This window comes from Aptenodytes patagonicus, chromosome 29 (assembly GCF_965638725.1).
Source record: "Aptenodytes patagonicus chromosome 29, bAptPat1.pri.cur, whole genome shotgun sequence".
Taxonomy (NCBI): domain Eukaryota; kingdom Metazoa; phylum Chordata; class Aves; order Sphenisciformes; family Spheniscidae; genus Aptenodytes; species Aptenodytes patagonicus.
The window spans coordinates 1,072,486-1,095,243 of NC_134977.1; the positions used below are offsets into that span (position 1 = coordinate 1,072,486).

Consider the following 22,758-nt stretch of genomic DNA (forward strand, 5'->3'; position numbering starts at 1 on the left):
TGGCGAAGGCAAGTGGACAGGCCAGACATGCGCAACTACAGAGGCAGAGGGTGGAAGAAGCATGGGGCCGGTGGAAGACCTTATCTCCTTCCCCATGGAAGGCCTGCCCCCACCCTTTTCTCCTTGGCTGAACTTCACTCCTTTGTTCTCAACTCTTCCGCCTCCTCCCCCTGAGCAGCGCAGGGGGATGGGGAATGGGGGTTGTGGTCAGCCCATAACAGTCCCTCTCTGCTGCTCCTTCCTTCTAACAATTTTCCATGATCCCTCCTACGGGCTACAGTCCTTCGATATAAACCTGCTCCAGCAGGGACTATCCTCAAGCAGCCATTCTTTCAGGAAATATCCGACGACTCCGGTGTTGGGTCCTCCACAGACTGCAGGGCTTACCTTCTCCACTGTGGTCTTCTCCATGGGCTGCAGGGAAATACCTTCTCCACTGTGGTCTTCTCCACGAGATGCAGGGGACCATCTGCTCTGGCACCTGGAGTACCTCCTCTCCCTCCTTCACCAACCTTGGTGCTTGCAGGGCTGTTTCTCACACTTTTTTCCCCTCGTTCCTCTCCCACTCTGGCAGTTGTGTCCTTTCTTAAATATGCTTTCACAGAGGTTCCACCAGCTTTGTTGATGGCTTCAGTTTTTGGCCAGCGGTGGGTGCATTTTGGAGCCGGCTGGAACCAGCTCTGTCTGGTATGGAGGCAGCCCCTGGCCTCTTCTCACAGAGGCCACCCCTGCAGCCCCCCCTGCTGCCAAAATCTGGGCATGGACACCAATACACAGCGTAAATCTTTGCCTTGCTAAATGACATCCCCTGCTCTTCCCTCATCCACAAATACAATTTACTCGCTGGGGAGGAAGAGAGAGAACAGAGAAGGCCCTGAGGCTGTGCAAGCACGGTTCAGCAATAGCTACAACATTGGAGTGACATTTGATTTCTTCCAGTCTTCAGAGGACTGTATTGTGTGCACACCTGAACTGAGGCAAGAGGAATCCCACCAGCTGTGGGTTTGTGGCAGGCATGGGAGGGAGCTGAGTCCCTGTGACAGATGCACTCGACGCCATGACTAAACTAGTGGTAGTTTGATTCAGGCTCCAAAGAAGGTAAAGGCCTAGGTGAAACCGGGCCAAGAACCTCTCTAGTTCCGATCTGTTCTCTGGAAACCCACACAGGAACAGAGTGACATGGTGAGCATTGATGCACATGGGTTTGGAAACTGGAACAGCGACCATGCGATTAACACATGAATAGCAGGTGGTTCCTCCAAGACTCATTTATCAAGGAACAGAGAAAGTTGTGGGTAAAGGAGTCTCATGCCTACCTTTTCCATTGCATGTAAATTGGCTACGAGCCAAGCACTTTATTCCATAAATGTGACAGCCTAAGTGAGCCTTCTTTGAGTTCTCCCTGCTAAGCAGCTGGCTGCGCGACGGTGATCTCCCCTGGAGCTGGGACACCTCTCAGGGTTAATCCTCAAGATTGAGAGACCTCTAACCAGCTGCAGATCTTTGGTAAGTGACCAATATCGTGCATAACCTTGTATGATAGTGCACTAAGATTTTGTATTGCTAACTTTGATTTTGCATTGGTAGCTTTGAATCATTGTTATATCCTTTGTGCAGTAAGTAATAAGCTTGCTCCTCTCCCAGGAGTGGCGCAGGAGGGGGCTGCTTAGGGTAGGCGAGGTGTCAGGGTTATGCTTGTATCTGCTGAGAAGAGACTATGCTCTGTAAATTGCCTGTCTTCGGGAGCTGATGTTGCTGCTGCTCTTGTTACTGCTGTCCGGAGAGCTAGTACAACTGGCTAGCAGGCAGAGCTCAGCCCCTTTGAGATGTTGCCTGCCGGAGTCTTCCCACTCCGTATTTCTTCTGTTTTCCTGGCCTGTCCTGATGTGAGAAACCTCCGCAAAAGGCATTTAATTCCAAGGACTCCACTCCATGGGGACCTCTCTCTCCCCTCGCCTCTGCACTCTTGCTCCCCTGCTTTCTTTCAGGAGATGCAGCGGAACCACCACGTCTGGTCTGTACAAGCAGCAGGTTGGGGGAAATAGGAGATTCCGGCAGCACCGAGCAGCTCTGTGGGGTTGGGAGGAGGACACTTGGATGTGGCAAACACTGCTGCTGCCCGTGGTGTGTCCCTGGGCCATCTCTCGTCATCTCCACGCCCTAAGCCAGCTCTGGGGCTGGCCTCTTTGTTTTAATGCACTGGGGTGGCACTGGGAGGAGCCAGGGAACCAAACTGGGAGAACTGGGATGGCTCTGGCAGCACTGAGGGGAGTCTCGGCGCCGCATTGGGACCACTGCTGCAGCACTGGGAGCACTGGGATGACACTGGGAGCACTGGGGTTAGCCAGGGAGCGGTACTGGGAGCACTGGGGGAACTAGCGAGCTGCACTGGGAGCACTGGGCAGGGGCACTGGGATCACTGTTGGGAGTCTCAGAGCAGCTCTGGGAGCACTGTGGGGAGCCAGGAAGCCGCACTGGGAGGACTGGGATGGCACTGGGAGGACTGGGATGGCACTGGGAGGACTGGGGGTAGCCAGGGAGCAGCCCTGGGAGCAGTGGGGGGAGCCAGTGAACTGAACTGGAGCCCTGGTGGCGCACTAGGAGCACTGGGGGGAGACAGGTAGCAGCACTGGGAGCACTGGGGGGAATCTGGGAGCTGAACTGGGAGCACTGGGAAGGCACGGAGGGAGCCAGGGAACAGCACTGGAAGCACTGGGAGGGAACCGGGAGCACTGGGGCGGCACTGGGGGGAGCCAGGGAGCGGCACTGGGAGCCCTGATGTGGAACCGGGAGCACTGAGGGCAGTCTGGGAGCCGCACTAGGAGCATTGGGATGGCACTGGGAGCACTGGGGGTAGGGAGGGAGCAGCGCTGGGAGCAGTGGGGTTAGCCAGTGAGCCGAACTGGGAGCACTGGGGAGAGTCTGCGACCAGACTGAGAACACTGGGGTGGCACTGGAAGCACTGCGGGGAGCCAGGAAGCTGCACTGGGACGGCACTGGTAGCACAGGGGGGAGCCAGTGAGCAGCACTGGGAGCACTGGGACGGGACTGGGAAGATGGGGGATAGTGAGGAAACCAAACTGTGAGCACTGGGAGGGAACTGGGAGCATTGGCATGGCACTGGGAGCACTGGGGGTAACCAGTGAGCCGAACTGAGAGCACTGGGGAGAGTCTGCAACCAGACTGGGAGCACTGGGATGGCACTGGGAGCACAGGGGAGGGCCAGTGAGCAGCACTGGGGGGAGACTGGGAAGACGGGGGAGAGTGAGGAAGCCAAACTGGGAACACTGGGGCGGGACTAGGAGCACAGGGGGGAGCAAGGTCCTGGCACTGGGAGCACTGGAAGTAACCAGGGAGCAGCACTGGGAGCACTGGGATGGCAGTGGGAGCACTGAAGAGAACCAGGGAGCCGCACCGGGAGCACTGGGGCAGCACCAGGAGCACTGGGGTGAGTCTCAGAGCGACACTGGGACACTGGTACAGCACTGGGAGAACCGGGATGCTACTGGGAGCACTGGGGGTAGCCAGGGAGCAGTACTGGGAGCACTGGGGGGAGCCAGCGAGCCGACCGGGGACCACTGAGGCGGCACTAGGAGCACTGGGGTGCGACTAGGAGCACTGGGGGGAGCCAGGTACCCGCACTGGGAGGACTGGTATGGCACTGTGAGCACTGAGGGAGCCAGGTAGCAGCACTGGGAGCACTTGGGCGGCCACGGATCCTCACTGGGAGCACTGGGACGGCACTGGTGCACTGGGGGAGCCAGGGAGCAGCACTGGGAGCAATGAGATGGCACTGGGATCACTGGGATGGCACTGGGAGCACTGGGGAGCAGCAGGGAGCCGCACTGGGAGCACTGGAGCGCGACTGGGAACACTGGGGAGAGTGAGGGAGCCACACTGGGAGCACTGGGATGGCACTGGGTGCACTAGGGGGAGCCAGGAAGCACACTGGGAGCAGTGGGGCAGCACTGGGAGCACTGGGTGAGCCAGGGAGTGGCACTGGGAGCACTGGGGCGCTACTGAGAGCACTCGTGGGAGCCAGCAAGGCAAACTGGGGGCACTGGGATGGCACTGGGAAAGCTGGGGGGAGTCTTGGAGCCGCACCGGGAACACTGTGGGGAGTCTGGGAGCGCACTGGGAGCACTAGGGCAGCGCTGGGACCACAGCGGGAAGCCAGGAAGCCTCACTGGCAGTACTGGGGTGGCATTGGGAGCACTGGGTGAGCCACGGAGCGGCAGAGACAACTTTTTGTTGAATGGAAGAACATGCAGAGGATAAATATGCAGAGGCAGAAGAGGAGGAGGAGAAGGAGGAGGAGGAAGATGAGCAGAAGGAGGAGGAGAAGGAAAAAGAGAAGGAGAATGACGAAGAGGAAGAAGACGGGGAGGAAAAGCTGGAGTAAGATGAAAAGGAGGAGAAAGAAGAACAAGACGGGGAGAAAGAGCAGTAGGAAGACCAGGATGAAGAACATGAGAAAAAACAAGAAGAAGAAGAAGAAGAAGTGCAAGAAGAGGAGGAGTTTGAGGAGGAACCTAAGGAGGAAAAGAAGGAAGGACAAAAGTAGGAGGAGGAAGAAGAAGAACAGCAGGTAGTAGAGGAGGAAGAAGAGGAGGAAGAGGATGTACAGGAGGAGGAACAAAAGGAGGAGGAAGAAGAGCAGGAGGAGGAACAAGGGGATGAAGAACAGGAGAAGAGAAAGGAGGAGGATGAGGAGGAGGAATAACAGGAAGAAAGGAAGAGGGGGAAGAACAGGAGGCGGAGGAGGAGGAGGAGGAGGAAAAACAGAAGAACAGGAGGAAAAGCAGGAGGAGGGAGAGGAAGAGAAGGAAGATAAGGAGGAGGAGAAAGCAGAAAAGAATAAGGATGAAGAGGAAAAGGAGGAGGAGGAGGAAGAACAGGAGGAATTGAGCAAGGAGAAAGGAGAACAGGAGGAGGAAGAGGAAGAACAGGAGAAAGAAGAAAAGAAGGAGGAAGAACAGGAGGAGAAGGAGGAGGAAATACAGGAGAAGGAAAAAGGGGAGATGGAAGAGGAGGAGAAGAACAGCAGGAGGAGGAGGAAAATAAAACTCAGGAGAAGGAGCAGGAAAAGGAGGAAGAGCAGGAGGAGGAGGAGGAGGAAGAGGAGGAAGAAGAGGAAGTAGTACAAGAAAAGGAGGAGGAGGGGGAGAAGGAACAACAGGAGGAAAAACAGGGGAAGGAGGAATAAGAAGAGGAAGAAGAACAGGAGGAAGAACAGGAAGAGGAGGAACAGGAGGAGCAAGAGGAGGAACAAGACAAAAAAGACCAGGAGAAGGAGAAGGAGGAGGAGGAAGAACAGGAGGAGTACGAGGAGGAAGAACAGGAGGAGGGAGAACAGGAAGAGGAGGACAAAGAATCAGAGGAGGAGCAGGAGGAAAAAGAAGAGGAGGAAGGGGAGGAAGAAAAATGGGAAGGAAGAACAGGAAAAGGAGGAGGAGGACGAGGAGGAGGATGAGGAGGAGGATGAGGAGGAGGATGAGGAGGAGGACGAAACACCTCCAGATTCACTCTAGATTGCCAGCACATCAAAATTAAGGAATGGAGCACCTGCCACACGCATTTATCCATGGGGATTCACAAAACCCAAGCTTACTGGTGAAGCCGTTACTCACAGGAGATGTTCCACGTCGCTGCCATCGCTACTTTTGGGAACAGAGGGGACAGCTCTGGATGACAAAGGCTGTCAGGACACACTCCAGAAAGAGAAAATCGGTGCAAGAAGATCCCCGTCACCTAATCGCAAGGAAGTAATTCTAGCTCACTGAAGTGAGTACCAAAACCAAAATACACAGAACAGCACCCATCATCAAAACTGTTTCAGTGGTAGTTTTAACTGCTGCACTGCTGCAGGCAGACAAACTTACTGTCACTGTCACAGGACCCCAAAAGAAGTAATCATTAGCAAAAGCTAAATTAAATTTAAAAAAAGCTGACTTTGGTACACACAAACGTCTGAGTTCAGATGCAAAACAGCAGAACAACCCTGACAGGGCTCCTTTCCACTGTCTCCCTACCTGTGTGCATGCTGGGACTTCCTCGTTTCCCTCAAGTCCTCCCAGACTAACAGGGACGTGGCATCTGTCCCGTCCACGTGCCACGAGGAGAAACAGTTTTGACCACAAAGGAGGTAGCACATATCTGCATCTGCAGAAGCAAAGGGGCAGCCGCGCCTCAGCTTGGGAGGTGCCCAAAGCTGCCCTGAGCCCCAGCAGCCCCTGCCTTTGCTTGGCCCTGAAGCCCTGCGGGGCCTGCCACTGCTGGGGAGCCCTGGGGACAGAAGGGAAGGACAGCGGTCAGAGCCCGTAGGGACAGCGAGGGGGCTCTGTCCTTCCTTCCGGCCACAGGAGGATGCCCTGGGCCACACCAGGACAGGGCGTCTCTCCTCCTCACCGCCTGGGGGAAGGCGAGGCCTGAGGAAGGCCCTGGGTGCTGGGCTTAGCACAGGCGGTGGGACCGGGGGCTCTCCTGCCAGGTGCCGGCCTGGCTGACACCACCGGCTCCCATCACGCAGCTCCTCCTGCTCAGGGCTGTGGCTGGCAGCACAGACAGACACGCATTTTGGGGAAGACTCCCCGATCCAGAGCAGATCCAGGGCAGCTCCTCTCCTGTCCCCTCCCCTCCTCTTCACCCCCCTTTCCCTCCCCCCTCTCCCTGAGCAGGCCCAGACCCCATGAGCGCACCGAGGGACAGCAGAGCTGTGCACACACCTTGTGCTGCTGAGAGAACAGCTCCAGGTGCAACGGCCCTTCTTGAAGGCCGTCTCTCCGCAGGCCCAGTGTCCCGGCTGGCTGAGGAGCGAGCTGAGGGGCAGCAGGCACAGGGCAGCTCTGTGAGGAGAGGCCTGGGCTGCCTGTGCCCGCCCAGCAACGGCCGCACCATTGGCCACGGCTGAGCCAATCAGCGGAACCGGAGGCAGCCTGTCAGTCACAGCTGGATTGGGGCGGGGCCGGAGGTGGTGGAGGCTGAGCAGCCTGAGGAGAAATGGGTGAGAGGTGGGCTGGGGACAGCCGGGGTGAGGGGGGACAAGGGCCAGGGCCAGGGCCAGGGCCAGGGCCAGGAACAGGAACTACAAACCAGGCCCAGGCCCAGGCCAGCTCAGGCGTGCTGCAGGTGCCAGGGCAGGTATCTCCCAGTGTGGATGGGCCTGGCAGGCACCTGGAGACTTCACCGCCCACGGGCCCCGCCATGGCCCAGTTCAGTAGCCCTGGGCCCGAGTGCTCAGCCCCAGGGACAACCCCACAACCAGGGTCAGAGCGGTTCCTGCTGCTGCCCCGAGGGTCGCCAGCCCCCAGTCAGCCCCGAGCCAGAGTGCAGGTATCTGAACTGGGGTGAGATGGAAGAGACTGGAAAATAGTTCATTGAGAGGAGGTGATGGAAGACGGTACAGTGTATGTGGCACCTGGGATTAACTGACACCCTCAGTTTCGTATCTGGATCAGTACTGTCCTTGCACGTGGAGTAACCCCAGCTCAGAGCAGCAATTGTTGTTGCTAATCCTGGGTGCCAGAGGGCTGTTCCTGCTCTCTCGTCCCCGGTGCGACCCGAGCGCACGACTGCCCTGCCTGCTCCTGCCTCGGTGCTTTGGGACCTTGGGGGTGAAGAGGAAAGACAGACCCGTGTAGTTACGGGGTCTCTCGAGGTGCCCTGGGTTTGCTTTGCTAATCACTTCTGTAACGTTTCCTGGGCTGTTCACTGGATATGTGCATGGAGGGGCAAATGAGGCCGTGAACTAAGTTTCCAATTCAGGGTTTCCTCTTACAATAAAACATGCTTCCACTTTCTCATAGGTGGCAGGCTGATAGAAATGGGCGGTGTCACTCAGCATGAGGAACAGTGGTGTGGGTACAGCCATAGCATGACAGTTTTCATGGCCTTGAGCAGCGCCCGGCAGCAAGGCCGGTTGCAGGGGTGTGTGCACAGTTCCTCCCGAGCATGGAGATGGCCATGGGACAAGACAGTGCTGCTCCTGTTGGTGTGTAGCAGGGGACAGTTGGTGGAAGCGGGTCACAGGACATATACTTGAGAGCTGTCATCTTGGTACTCGGTGAGAAATCACACAAGGAAGGAGGCTGGGTCACGAAAGGCCATATTAAGTGTATGTGTGAAGTGACGGAAACAACTTCAGGCTGTTAAGGAGACCGTTAGTTGCGATTAAGGTAGTGAGTGAGACAATCCTTGTAGGAGCTTTCTGAGAGGGCCAGAATGGGACGAGACTGCATGTAAGAACAGAAAAGGCTGTGGCAGTAGTTGAGCTGATCAGATCTCGAATAAGAGGTGATTTGGGCAATACCTGGTGAAGTCAGCATCTGATACGTGTCACGTAGCCTGTGTGACTTGACCGCAGCAAGGACAGGAGTGTGCTAGGAGTGTTGGAGTGCCAAGGAATGGGGATGGCAGTGATCACAGACTCATTGCTCAGTTTTCCATGGGCTGTCTCTATACCCCACGTAACTCGTCTTGCTTTAGGAAAGAAGTGCCGCCCTTTTGGTGAAGAGACAAAAAAAGAAAAAGAATGGTAGTGCTTTCCAAGGAATAACATTTAATCCATTTTAATGAGCAGGTAGGTTTTATCTGTGGCAGAGCTAGGACGTGGAGCGAGATTACCATGCTTAGTCTTACCACTCTAGAGTATTAAAAACATTTCCTTGAAACACTTTCCCAAGACAACAAGACGTGACTTTCTGAAATAGCCATTTTCCTCGGAGCTGCGTCAGAGCTAAGCCAGATGAGTCTTGCCTGCTGTTAGTCACTGAGGCTGATGACAAGTCGCCAGCGGTTTTGGCAAGGACAGAACAAGTTCGATCCATATGAGCCTGTGTGCTGATCGTCTTCCGGTTTTGCAGGCTGTAGGTTTGGCAGGACTGATTGTGTCGTTAACGTGAGGGTAATAGCAAAACCTGCAGGCATCTGTGTAGGGCATTTTGGATTTTATATGCTTTGCAAGAGTACTTGAACAGGTTAACGTTCTGTTGAGGTACGGGAGTTCTAGTGTCATCAGAAGAGAGTGAAGACAAAGAAGATGAGGATGGCGAAGATACTCAAAAGCGTTACAACCTTTGACAGCAAAAACGTGTCATTTACAGTTGATACGAACAGTTTTCCTTCAGTGTACTGTTCTTTTCAAAGATTTACAGAGGACGTGGTCGTCTCCTATCAGGCAGAGGTATCCGTGTAGACGTGCTTGGTCACAGAGGCCTTGCTGCAAAAGGACTAACGGGTGGGTGCGTGGTTAGTGGTGGTTCTCCCTTACCAACAGTGCTGTCAGTCAGGTCAGGGAATGATGCTTTGGAGGGGTTTCAGATGGGTGGTAATTACAGAATAATAGTATGATTATTACTGCGGTAGTCTGAGGCTATGAGGGAAACAAAGATTTGGGGAGGAGAGGATTCTTTTTATTAGCCGTTATTAGATGTTTTACAGCGCAGCATTTGTGGGTCACTGACAAGACGGTCGTGGAGGTGGTGGCTGAGATTGTGTAATGGAAATTCTTTTGTTCTGGAATTGAAGCCCAAATCTCCCTCTAACCGTCTTAGCCTACTTAACCTGGAAGCATAGTGTTTCTTTTCTTCAAACGGAAGATAATTCAGTTAGAGGGAGAGCCTGTTTGGAAGTGTTAGTAGTGTGGGGACAGAGGCCAGCTGGGGGCTGGGGCCCTCGGGGGTGGGAGCTGTTTCTGCCCCGTGCCCTTGGGCTGGCGCTCACAGCTGGGAACGGGCTTTCCAAAATCCTGCTGGAAGGAGGCAGATGTGGGACCCGTGGCCGAGCTGGGGGACAGGGAGAACCCTGGACCAGGCTCGGGACGTGCGGCAAACCTGCCTTCCAATCAGCTCTCGCAGCAGAACGTTGCCCAGGAGTCGTTCTGAGTGTTGCCGTTCTCCTTCAGGAAGCATGGTACGCACCAAGCACACCCAGAGCTGTTCCTGTGCCAGGAGAAGACTTCACGCATTGCTGAGGCTGATGGTGACAGTTCCCACCAGCTGTCCAGCGCAGGAAGATGCAGGTAAGGTGCCACAGAGGGGACACCAACTGGTTGTCACTTCTCTTGCAGGAACAGGACTTAACAGCAGAAGGGAGGCAGGACGAGAGGGCGCCTGAGGTCAAAGAGCACATCAGACAGCTGGGACAGTCACGATGACAGCAGAGGGAGAAGGAGGTGCGGGTGACCTGGCTGGGACAATGCTTCCGAGGTAACGTGCCACACCAACACAAAGACAGACAGGGGCATTGGGAGGTCATGGAGTGGGTGAGAGAGGTGCCTGGGAGAGAGGAGAGCACGGGGAGATGGTGAAAAAGCCAGGGTGTTGGAAGTGAGGACGCTCCTGCTGTGCAGGTGCTTGTGATGTCATAGGTGTCTGAGTAGGTGGTAGTGCAGGAGGAGGACCTGGCTTTTACAGCTCCTTCTGATGTCACTGGTAGCTAAGTAACTGACTGGGTATGAAAGGGCACCTGGCTTCTGAGGAGCTTGTCACGTCAATGGTGGCTCTGTGCTCTTAGGGCAGGAGCAGGCCCCTGGCTTGTGTCGCTGCCTGTGACGTCCTAAGTCCCTGAAGACGTTACAGGGCAGGAGCGGGACCTGGCTTGTGCTGCTGCTTATGTTGTCACTGATGGCCGAGGAGCTGGTAGGGCAGGGGCATGCAGCTGGCTTGTGCAGGTCCTTGTGATGTCACAGGTGGCCGAGTAGCTGTTAGGGCAGGACTATGTAGGTGGCTTCCGCAGGTCCTTGCGATGTCACATGTGTTTGAGTAGTTAGAGGGCTTGTGGAGGTGCTTGTGTTGTCATATTGACCTGCATCTGTGATAGGGCAGGAGGAGGCAGCTGGCTTGTACAGCTGCTTCTGGTGTCAATGGCAGGTGTAGCTATTAGGGCAGGAGTAAGCTCCTGGCTTTTGCAGACGCTTGTGATGTCATAGGTGGTTGAGGAGGTGTGAGGCCGGGGGCCAGCCCCTGGCTTGTGCAGCTGCTTGCGATGTCATGGGTGGAATGGGAGGTGATAGGGCAGAAGCAGGCACCTGGCTTGTTGTTTCAGGAATTACGCAGCCGCCACCTAGGCCATGGTAGGAATTATGCAGGTGCCACCTCACAGGGCTCGGCCCTAGGCTCCTGCTCGCAGAAGACGAGTCGCCAATCTGCTGGGGAAATAAGGGTTTATTTATCCACCATGCAGAGCAGCACGAGCTGGGTGCCTCCAAGGAGGGACCCCTAGTGCTGATCGCAGACCCCAATTATACCCTTACAGACAGATTTCCCGGAACGTACCACCCATCATCCCATCCCCAAGTCCAATCACTTAAGCCTGGTCGGTGGTCTCTTGATTTCTTGTTGGTTTTCTTGGTTGCTGGGCTGGCCGCCTTCTGAAGTTACCTCATTCTCTCGGAATTGTTTCCTTGGTCCTATTCTTCTTCATGCTGCTTGCACCTGCCAGCTTCAGCTAGTTCTGTGGTTGCAACATTTCTCCCCCAGTCAGGTCTCAGCACCCTCCTACTCCACGCTGCCTTTAACCTCTCCCTGCCTTGCTCCTCTCCCCTCGGTGCCTGCAAGCAGGGCCCTCAGCCCTGCTGCGCTTTGCAGAGGAGCTGCTCCTGGGCAGAGCTGTCTCTCTGCAGCGCTGCCCAGTTGCCAGGAGCTCCCTCCATCCCAGGAGCCCAGCCCAGCTCAGCAGCAGAGGACCAGCCCAAGGCATCACTTTTTCTCCCCACCTCTGGGCTCCCTTCAGGTGGCCCTGGGGCTCCAGGGGAACCTGCTGTGAAACAGGCTGAAGGAATCACTGACGTTCCCTCCCTCAGCTGGGGAGAGAGACTTCTTTCCAGCAGTGTCATTTCTCACCTCAGGAAAAAAAACGGGCATGAGAATTGCCTTTCCTTGTCCCATCGTTAGGCAGGACACCCAGACAGGGCCAGGGAGGGATCTCCTGTACCCCTGCGAAGGCAAGGGATTCAGCCGAGTCAACGGCGGCACCTCCTCCTGTGTTTTCAGCCCTGGGGCCAGAAAGGGACTTGGCTCCCTCCCATGCACACCACAAACCCACAAATCCATCAAAGGAGGTGGGAGTCCTCTTGCCTCAGTTCAGGTGTGCACAAAATGGCCACCTGCATGTGAGCTCCTTGTCTCAGTGGAGAGGGAGGGCACAGTGAGCTGCTCAGACACAAACACCTGGTGGCATGTGAGGTACTAGAGATGGTCCAAGATATGTGCAGGTAACTGCAAGCTCTACTGGAGCAACTCTGAGAGAGCGGACAACATTTGGGGGCATCTTCTTGGAGGTTGTTGGGAAATTCCTTTGGCCAGTTGAAATGACAGCAGATGCCAAAATTTAGGGCAACTGAACCTTTTGCTATTCATTATGATCAGGGCTTCATCAGGCATAACAGTAACTTGGAAAGACAAACGCCATAGCCTTGAACGTACACCCCACACACGCCTTGTTCCTTCTTTCCCCCACTTTTATTGCTGAGCGCGACGTCATGTGGTGTGGGATATCCCTTTGGTTTGTTGGGGCCAGCTGCCCCGGCTGTGTCCCCTCCCAACTTCTTGCCCACCCCCAGCCTCGTTGCTGGTGGGTCAGCGTGAGAAACAGAGGAGGCCTTGATGCTGTGCAAGCAGTGTTGAGCGATAGCTAAAACATCGATGTGTTATCAGGACTGTTTTGGTCGCAAATCCAACACACGGCACCACATGGGCTGCTACAGAGAAAATTAACTCCATCCCAGCCAAAACCAGTGCAATAAAGCCCATCCTACTCCTACCACGCAAGCGACGCAGCAGAGAGCGTTTGTGCACGCTGGAGGGTCTGTTGCATCCCACAGGCCTTCGATCCCATCTCTTGTAACTGCCCAACCACAGCCAACCCCCAAAGCCCACCTGCCCAGACGGGGTCCCAGTAGCAGAGACATGTTGGGGCAGGGGGCAGGCGGGGTTTTTGGAAAAGGACTGGGGAGAGAGGGGATGACTGTTTCCCAGGACAAGAGGGGAAATCTATCTCCTCTCTCCCCACTTGTGCCGCCTCCCTGCTGGTGTCATAATGCACCTTCAAATGATGCGGGCTGCTGTCACAGGGGGATACCCCACATCACAGGGAGGTCTCCCCAGCGCTGCGGCAGTGCCGGCACTTCCCGGCGAGGCCTGGGCGCTGCTGGGCACTGCTCAGGGGCTCCCCACTGCTGCCCTTCAGAGCTGCTCTGCTCCACAGCCAGGAGCGGGTCGGGAGGCAGCGGGGCTGCTCTGGGGGACCCTCGCTGACAGGCAGGACCCTTCCTGACAGGCAGAGCAGGGGCACGTTGGAGAGGAGTTTTGGGCAAGGAGCTGCGAAGAGCATCCCTTTCCCTGAGCCGAGGGCAAGCAGCAAGCGCGATGGAGGGCTGCTGCACCGTGGCCGTCAGCGTGGAGCTGAGCAGCTTGTTCCCCACACTCCTGCACCTCTCCACCAGGGGTAAGGGTTTCGGGAGCTCCTTCTCGAGGGGTCGCACCGGGGCTGCCCACTGTCAAAAGCTGCAGCTGCCGGGCTGTGGGGGTGGCTGGACAGGGCTGGGGGCTACCGCGAGAGCCCTGCCTGAGGGTCCCACCGGGCTCAGGGAACAGTGCGGCAACCAGGACTCCCGGGTCATGGTGCTGGGGCTGCCCTGAGCCCCAAGGCTCCCGTGGGAATGGCTCGGTCCCCTCGCGAGGGGGGCCATGCGGGGCCAGCTTTCCCTGGGAGCTGGTACCTCTTGGGGTTCTGGCTCTGGGATGAAAAGGGGTCCTGCGTCCCCGGGGCTGGGGCATCCTTCAGCTCCCACAGGGCTCTCACGAGCCGGCTGGAAATGCCTCTGCTGTAAATCAGCCCTTTACCTTGAAGTAGTCTCCTTTGGGAGAACCTCTGCGCCTTCCCACGGGATCCTCTTGTGCCACCAGGCTGGCAGATCATGTCCTGGGCTCTGGGGTGCCGTCCCTTTGTGGGGGTTAGGTGGCCACAGCCCTAGTCCTGAGCCCTTCCCACATCCCCATTTCTGCTCCAGCCCTGCCCCGGGAGCAGAGGAAGGCTGGCAGCCTGAAACTGGGGCACAGCCCAGCTCCGCAGCTGTTTGTGGACACCTGCATCTGTCACTCCCTGGGCGAGGAGCTTGCCGAGAGGCTGTGAGCTGGCTGGCCCGCAGCCTGACACCTCTCTCCCTTGCTTTCCAGAGGTTGTGGCTATCTGGGATGCTGTGTCTGCGTACATCCTGGGACAGCTGAAGCTGGACAAGGTGGGCTGGCATCTTGGTCCTCCTTTGCCCTGGAGAGCCTGGACGCTGGGGAGTGATCCCTCCCTGAGCATTGCGGCAGCACACCGAGACAACCCCGTGCGCCCACAGCTGCTTCTTGGTCAACCACGAGAGAGACTAGTCCCGATCTAGCCTGAGAAAGCATTCGGCACACGATAGGGCTTCACCCTTCGCTATGGTCAGAGTGGAGAGACCAAGCAGAGAGACTGGGGATTATGCTGGGCCCGTGCCAAGGACAATCCCTGGGGATCAGTCCCATAGGTATTCCCTGTGCTGGAAATGCCTGGGATCTTCTCTAGCCAAGGGATGTTAGCAAGTATTTTGAGGAGGGGAAGAAAAGAAATGGAGAACGTGGGCCTTTTCCAAAGCCTTCACTTTTCCCGTCTCCAAAGTACTCACTCATCAGCCTTTTTGTCTTTTTCCTGGGCAGGGTGTCCTGGTCACAGGACTCGGGACCTTCGCTATGGTCCAAGAGCGATTCCACGGCGAAGAAGAGGTGTATGTGGTTCGAAGACCCGTCTTCCGGCTGGACGTTGATGCGTTATGTCTGCAGGAGCTCGCGTTCCCCACAGTGGTTATCCCTGGTGAGAAGGCAGCGGCCACCCTCCACTTTCCCCCTCCATGTCTGAGGGCGGGGTGCCTGCTCTCTGCTCTTTGGAAAGGGCTGGGAGAAGTAGAGAATTGCCTCCAAAGGTCGGGGGACGGCTTGAGCTCCCCCCAAACAAACCACTCCCCAAGAGCTGTTTCTAGAAACGACCTTTTCTATGGCGTTTTGTTATGAATCTTACATGGAAATTTGGCCTGCTGCTGGCAGTGACGATGTTCCTTCTCCTTACAGGCGATGTCAAGATCAAGCCACTGAACTACAAGTGGCTATCGCGAGCCACCTCCTTCCCGCAGCACGTGGTGAAGGACTGTGTGCAAGAGACCATACTCTTGTACTCTTTCCAACTGAGGAACAGGCAGCGCCTCGCCTTCGCCTTCAAGGACATTGGCGTTCTGTCCTGCAAAGACGATGTCCTGTGCATGCGGTTTTATTACGACTGCGTCACAGGGCTGGAGAGCAAGGCCAGCCGCATTGCGCTGCTTCACACTGTAAGTTGCTCAGGTTTTGAAGGCTGCTTCAATGTCTTTGGGAAGCCTATCGAAGGGTGAGCGGGAGACAGGTCTGCTTCCTTTGGGAGCCAAGAGGAAACTGCCCTGGAAACCCTCTAACAGCTCTGTGTCACTTTGCAGAGGCTGTGGATGCCAGGTGCAGCCGTCTGCGGTGGAGCGACCACCGCGCGGGGGATGCAGGCTGCTCCTGCCCACGCGTTCCCGAGGTGAGTGCGTTTCCTCTGCAGCCCTCGACCGACCGAGCGGGCGGCTTCCCAGCTCCTGCTCAGCAGTGCACGTTGTCAGGGCTCCACACTCAGCATCGAGTCAGGGATCAATCCTGAAGTGACTGGTTTCTGGTTAACTAATGCTGAGCTGGGGCTACGCGTGTATTCTCCTGGAGTGACTGGGCATCGTGATCGTGTTTCTCACGCCCAGCCTGCCGTCATTCCTATCAGAAAGAACCAACTGCACACGGGGAGGACTTGAAGCTACATTTTCTGGTGTTGGGGGGAGATTGCCAGTAAAACCTGTGCATGGCCACAAAGGAAAAGGGATGCCATGCCTTGCACGACAGTCAGGAGGATTAGCGCTGGGAAGCTGCAGAGGGTAGGGGCTGACCCTTCTTCAAGCCTGTGTCACCATTTGCTTTCCAGGTTTCAGTTCATTCTGTTCAGCAGATCGGAGGCCAAGGCTTTCTCCACCTGGCACAAGAAGGCTGCAGAAAAGCACAGGACCAGAAGAGGTACGGGAACGGGTCCCTGCTGTCCAGGCGGGGCCCTGCCCCACGCTGGGGGACCACAGCCCAGTTAAAACGCACGCCCCACGGGGCTGCTCTGAAGAGCTTCCTCCTTTCCCAGGTACAGACGGGTGTCCTGACAAGCAGGAGCTTCACCCGCAGAGGCGGGTGAAGTTTTCCCTCCCCGTGCTGCCAAGCCAGGGGCCAGGCACCAGGCAGCAAGACACGGGGAAGAAGACTTCTGCCAGGTGAGACCCTTGTGGGAAGGGATGAAAGGGATCCTTGCACCCATGTAGGAGAGACATCCCCTTTGGATGTTCCGGCTGTAGGGACTCGGGAAGGTCCCTGACACATGCCCCACCGTTTTTATGAGCTTGTTTGCCCCACCGCAGGCCTCTTAGTGGGGAAGACGGCAGATGTTGAGTGCACCCCACATCACTTCCCTTGCCCTTACAACAGACCTGAGGTGCAGTCCTCTGCCATCCACCCGATGGGGCTAAGGAAAGGCTCCTCCTTGCCATGGGAAACGGCCCCCCCGGCCCCCGCTGCTTCTGCCAGCCTGGGGAGCTTTGATACCAGTCAAAAACAGGAGACCAAACTGCCCCGTGCTCATGCCGACTCCTCCTGGTGTCTCTTTGCAGTGTGCTCCCCCCATGTCCAGGCAGCTCCCCCAGGACGAAAGAGGCAGGCAGGCGGGAGCCAGCTCCTCCCGCCAGGCCCACCGCTGCACTCCCGTCCTCCGAGGGCTGCAAGAGAGCGTTGCAGGTACGTGCTCTACCTTGCTGTAACTACCGTGCTGTCTGAGACTCGGCAAAAGCCTCTTTGTGCAGAGAGCCATCCTGAAAGCATCCCTTGGCGTGCGTTCATTGTAACCTGTTTGTCACCTCCTTCAGATCTTCTTCACGAAAAGGAAGGTGCTGCACACCCTTCCCGCCTGTTACTGCCCCCTGGGTTGTCAGGAAACACTTTATCCTGGCCAGGGGCTATGGAAAATGTATGAGTCCTTTCTAGGTCGTTGACAGCGGAGGTCTTTGGTCACTCAGCTGTGTTTGCCATGAGTTGAGGAGCCTGGCATGACTCCGCGGCCCCTGATCTGTTAGGGGCAAAGCGCTGCCGACCGACCTGGCTGAGGCAAGGGGCACCAACGCGGGTCAGGCCCGAAGGAAGCCCCTCCAGGAGCTGAGACTAATCCTGCCTGCTGCTGCGTTTCCATCCCCTCCAGGAGGTCTCGCAGCTGTCTGCAGAGTGGGAGCAAGTGAAGACCCAGTGGCAAGAGCGGCGACAGCAAGCCAAGGCAGAATGGGCGGCGTGGGAAGCCTGGTCTGCAGGGGAGGACCGACAGCCGCCCCAGGTACGGGCAGCGATTGAGAGCGCTGAGAGCAGCAGCGACCCTCGCTGTCGGGGCACCCAGGGCGGCAGGTCTCCGGGGGTGGGAGCAGGACTGACACCCAGCTGCAGGGCAGGGGGTTGCCTGCTCATCCTGGTGAGGGAGAGATTGGCAGCAGGATCCGAGGGGCAAAAGCAGCCGTCAGCCGTGATGACGGGCACGCGGTGCTGAGTCTCCCGGCTCCCAGTCCTGCTGCAGGCTCCTTTCAAGAGGTCCTCTGGGAAACAGCACCTCTGTTTCCCATCTGGTCTGCTGAGAGCGTCTCCTCCCCGGCAGGCACTCGGCACTGGAGGCACTTGGACTCCCCACCCTCCAGCCCAGCCCAGGAGAAAGGAGGCCAACGAGAGGTGGAGGAAGGCTGAAAACCCTCTCCCAGCAGAGGAGATGGCAGCAGCAGCCCAGCTGGAGAGACTCCATCCTGAGTAAGTGTGTGCCAGCTCTGGCCACAGCCTGGGGCAGTCGAGCAGCCGTGACCCCGCAGACATGTCCAGGACCCCCGTCGCTGCGTCCTGAGTTGCATGGGACACCCCCTGATGTCTCCTAACACGGGCATGACCTGGGGTACCCCCACAGCCAAGGCCCAAAACTCACCACAGGGTGAAAGGGTGGGTACACGCGGGACCGGGTGGGGGCAGGGGCTGGACAAGGCGAGAGGCAGAAGGGATCTCCGGCAGAGGCCGAGGGATGATGTTTCCCTGTTGTTGCAGCCACCTTTCCCCACGAGCGGTCCAGGTCCTCAGAAGGCTGGAGCCGCATCAAGCACGGAGGAACATATTCAAGCACGTCGCTGAGAACAACAGGCGGCATCAAGAGCAGCAGAGGCAGCTCCCCTGGCAACTATCTCCAAAGAGGGATGGTGCTTCCCCCGGCTGCAAGGCCCATCCCTCCACCGAGGGCAGCCCTGGGGGAAAGAGGGCATTTCTCTGACACCCCTCGCGAGACAGAAGCAGGTTCTGGAGGCTGGCTTTGGGCTGCACCTCCCTGACACCCAAAGGGCACTGCCTGGGCACCCAGAACTGCCTTTCCATGTGGGCTGTGAAAGTCCTGGCTGAAGACAGAGGGATCCTCCCTCTGATGGCTGCCTTTCCCCCTTCCAAGCCAGAGAGCGTGTGCTTCCCTTGCAGAGTCCTGGGCCAAGACACCTTGCCCCGAGGGGGGACTACCCATATGGGACACTCAAGGTCTTGGCCCAACCTGACTCAGCCCCAGGCTCATCAGCTGCACCTGGGACCTTCTCATGGGCTTGGGCATCAGGGGCCTCTCCCACTTCCCAGACACCTGGAGCCTTCCTTGCAAGCAGATCCCATCACAGGTGGCCTGAGCTACGCCTGCAGGAATTCTCTGCTTTCTCATTTACAATCACACACTCCTCTTTCTTCCTCCCTAGCACTAGATGCTGGTACCGCAGCAGAGGGGAAGGTGCCGGGAGCAGTGGCTGTTAGCCAAGGGGCTGGGAGGCTTCTCAGCTGCCGAGATCCACCTCTAAATACAAACTAAAGAGCTCTGGGGCTGTTCCCAGCTGGACTGACTGGCCTGTGCCTGATGATGGATCCATCTAAAGGGATTAGACACACCCCATGTGTGATCCCAGAACTGCTCTTAGGGGCAGGAGGGAATAAAGTCCACACCTGCCCCACAGCTCGAACACGTGCAGCCCCACTCCTGCACATCCCAACACACAGGCAGCACGGCAGAGGAGGCTCTCGCGCTCTTCCCAGGAAACCAGCACAGCTCGTGCCTCCCTGAAGTGCCTGCACGCTCATGCACGCAGCGTGGAGAACCACCAGCAGGGCCAGAAGTCTGTGTGTGATTACTGGGCTGGGACCACACTGGGACCACAGAGGTGTGGTGGGTAGATGGCACCGCGGGAGGGCTGCGGTGGAGGGACACGGGCTCTTCAGGAAGGACCGTCTGGGAAGGCGAGGAGGTGGACTTGCCTCCTGCTCAGGGTGGGACAGGAGCCAGCTTATGGGTCAGGATCAGCAGGCAGACCAACGTGGGTGCCGTCTTAGCAGGTATCTGCTAGAGACCTCCTGTTCAGGAGGAAGATGTAGATGAGGCCTTCTTCAGGCAAGTGAGAGAAGCCTCACGTTCACAGGCCCTGGTCCTCATGGGGGACCTGAACCACCCTGGTACCTGCTGGAAGGACAATCCAGCAGGGCTCAAGCAATCTAGGAGATTTCTAGAGGGCATTTCCTGGCACGGGGGATGGAGGAACCCAGAAGGAGCGGTGCTCTGCTGGACCTGGCACTGGTGAACAAGGCAGAACTGCTTGGGCATTTGACAGTCAGCGGCAGCCTTGGCTGCAGTGACCGTGAGATGGTGGAGTTGAGGATGCAGAGGGGAGGGAGCAGGGCAAAGAGCAGGACCACAGCCCTGGCTTCCAGGACAGCAGATTTCAACCTTGTCAGAGATCTGTTTGGAAGAATCCCATGGGCTATGGCCTTGGAAAGAAGAGGGGTCCTGGAGAGCTACTTGATATTCACGGACCACCTCCTCCAAGCTCAAGAAAGGTCCCTCCCGACAAGGAGGAAATCAAGGAAAGGCAGCAGGAGCCCGGCATGGATGAGTGAGGAGCTCCTCACTGAGCTCAGGCACGGAAAGGGAGATGCAAGAGGTGGGGACAGAGGGAGGTGACCCAGGAGAAGTCGAGAGGTGCTGTCTGATGGTGAGGGATAGGGCTAGGAAAGCCAAGGCTGACCTGGAGTTGACCTGGGGAGGGACATGAAGGGACAGCAGGAAGATTTGTACATGACCCTCACCAGATGAAGAGGAAGGAGGATGCGGCCCCACAGCATGCTGGGAACTGTAGTCCCTCCCCCGCAGCATCCTGGGAGCTGAGGTGCCTGCCCTGCCTGCAGGCTCCTCTGGTACAATGAGGTGGCTGAGTTTATCCTGCAGCCAGGAGATCCGTGCAGGACAGCTCAGACCTGACGGTCAGGCTGTGCTGCGCTGCAGCACAGCACAGATCGGTGACCTCTGGGTCTTCAAAGGTCTTCTGGTCAGGGTCACATCACCCTCCGACCTCACCGTCATCACTGTTGTTTGTGGCACCCGCATCCTCGTCTACCTGCTGCCCAGAACAGACCCGCTGAGGCAGCTCAACAAAGTGGACTTCTTCTTCTACACCATGCCGCCTTTGGACAACCCCCTTGTCTACAGCCTGAGGCACAGGGAGGTGAGGGAGGCCCTGGGGGAAGGGCAGCCCTGGTCAGCACTCAGCGCTCACTGTGTTACTAGAGCCCAGTGAGGAAACGGTCCCTCTGGGAAGTGCTGAGGGTAAAGCATGGGAAGGCACGTTCCCTGCAGCAGCTATCCCTCAAGGAGACTTCAGCGCCAGGAGGTCTACGATTCAGCCCACGCTGAGGTCAATGCTAAGGCTGGCCACGTGCAGTTTGCCTCCATGGTCTGTCCAGTGCCGTTGGAGAACGTTCCTTGGCTGGCATATCACCTTGGGGAGAGGAACCATTCCTCAAGCCCAACTCCTGCCGAGCGCCTGCCTCTGCCTCCTATTGCAGCACACCCCTGGAGGAGCTGTATATGTCTGCGGTGGGGACATCTGTCCATGAGAGCGTGTCAGCAGAGGATCCCCTGCCATCCCATGGTGCTCTGGGAAGCAGAGTCTCCAGAGGCAGGGCTTCATTTAGGCTTGCCTGGAGAGCTTGAGCTCAAACATCTCTCCAAGCTCCTTGTGCCAGTATCCTCCCTCTCTCCAGGCCTGCCCTCGTGGTGCAGCTCAGGATGTCATTCTCCAGCCTCATGAGCCAAAATAGGCCAGGCCCAAGTCTCCTCCCTCCTCTGGCCAGGCCCAGCCTTGGGAACCAGTTGGTCGCAAGAAGCAGCTGTAATGAGAGGGAAGAAGTTTAGGCAAGAGGTGGTGGGGAGGCATGGCCCTAGTTCTGGCTGGGGTCTCAGACAGCATTCCCAGGAAAGTCAGGGACATCCCTCCCCACACCCTTCCCGCCCTCCATCCCCTGAGGAGTCAGGCAGCCCCAGCTCCAGCTGTGCTCCTCTGGCTCCAGCTGTGCTCTGCCCCTCGCCCTTCGCCATGGAGTCCAATGGGTGGGGAAGCCCCACATGTCCCAGCACCTTCAACCCTTGGATGAGCAAACTTCCCCCCTCACCCCTCCATCCTTGCCGCAAAGCCCTTACCCGTCTCTGCTCCTTGGGGCTTGGGGTGGCAGGGACAGGGCAATCTGGGAAGGCAGGAAAACCTGTCGGCAATCGGGCAGGACACTGCAGTTCAGGTGGGGTTGGTCCTGGCCTCTGGAGGGATTTCTGCCTGGCCTTTTGAGAGCAGCAATAGGGACAGCCACATGCGAGCGAGACACCCAGAGTGCCTGTTCTGCTCCCAGAGCAGAGAACGTCCCACAGCCCGATCTCTAGGTCCCAGCACCCCAAGAGCACAGGGAGTGCCTGGGGACCTCTCACCTCCCACCGAGGTGGGGTGGCACAAGGAGGCAGCGCAGCCTGGCCATGCCCTAGAGGACCACGGCCGCAGGATTGGGGCTGTGCTGGCCTGGGGCCCCTGGGGGCACTGTGCCCCTGTGGGAGCTGGTCCTCACCTCCTGGCCAGTGTCACCCGCTTCCCTCCAGCCCCCCACCCGGCCCAGAGCTTGCTCCTCTCCCAGGAGTGGCGCAGGAGGGGGCTGCTTAGGGTAGGCGAGGTGTCAGGGTTATGCTTGTATCTGCTGAGAAGAGACTATGCTCTGTAAATTGCCTGTCTTCGGGAGCTGATGTTACTGCTGTTCGGAGAGCTAGTACAACTGGCTAGCAGGCAGAGCTCAGCCCCTTTGAGATGCTACCTGCCGGAGTCTTCCCACTCCGTATTTCTTCTGTTTTCCTGGCCTGTCCTGACGTGAGAAACCTCCGCAAAAGGCATTTAATTCCAAGGACTCCACTCCATGGGGACCTCTCTGCCCTCGCCTCTGCACTCTTGCTCCCCTGCTTTCTTTCAGGAGATGCAGTGGAACCACCACGTCTGGTCTGTACAAGCAGCAGGTTGGGGGAAATAGGAGATTCCGGCAGCGCCGAGCAGCTCTGTGGGGTTGGGAGGAGGACACTTGGATGTGGCAAACACTGCTGCTGCCCGTGGTGTGTCCCTGGGCCATCTCTCGTCGTCTCCACGCCCTAAGCCAGCTCTGGGGCTGGCCTCTTTGTTTTAATGCACTGGGGTGGCACTGGGAGCACTGGGGGGAGCCAGGGAACCAAACTGGGAGAACTGGGATGGCTCTGGCAGAACTGAGGGGAGTCTTGGCGCCGCATTGGGACCATTGCTGCAGC

The 22,758-nt window shown here is 57.5% G+C and overlaps 1 protein-coding gene across 1 annotated transcript in view; it reads right to left on the reverse strand.

Annotated features, from left to right (window-relative positions):
* The window catches only part of LOC143171643 (scavenger receptor cysteine-rich type 1 protein M130-like), a 93,315-nt gene that overhangs the window by 20,014 nt on the left and 50,543 nt on the right, over positions 1-22,758 (reverse strand).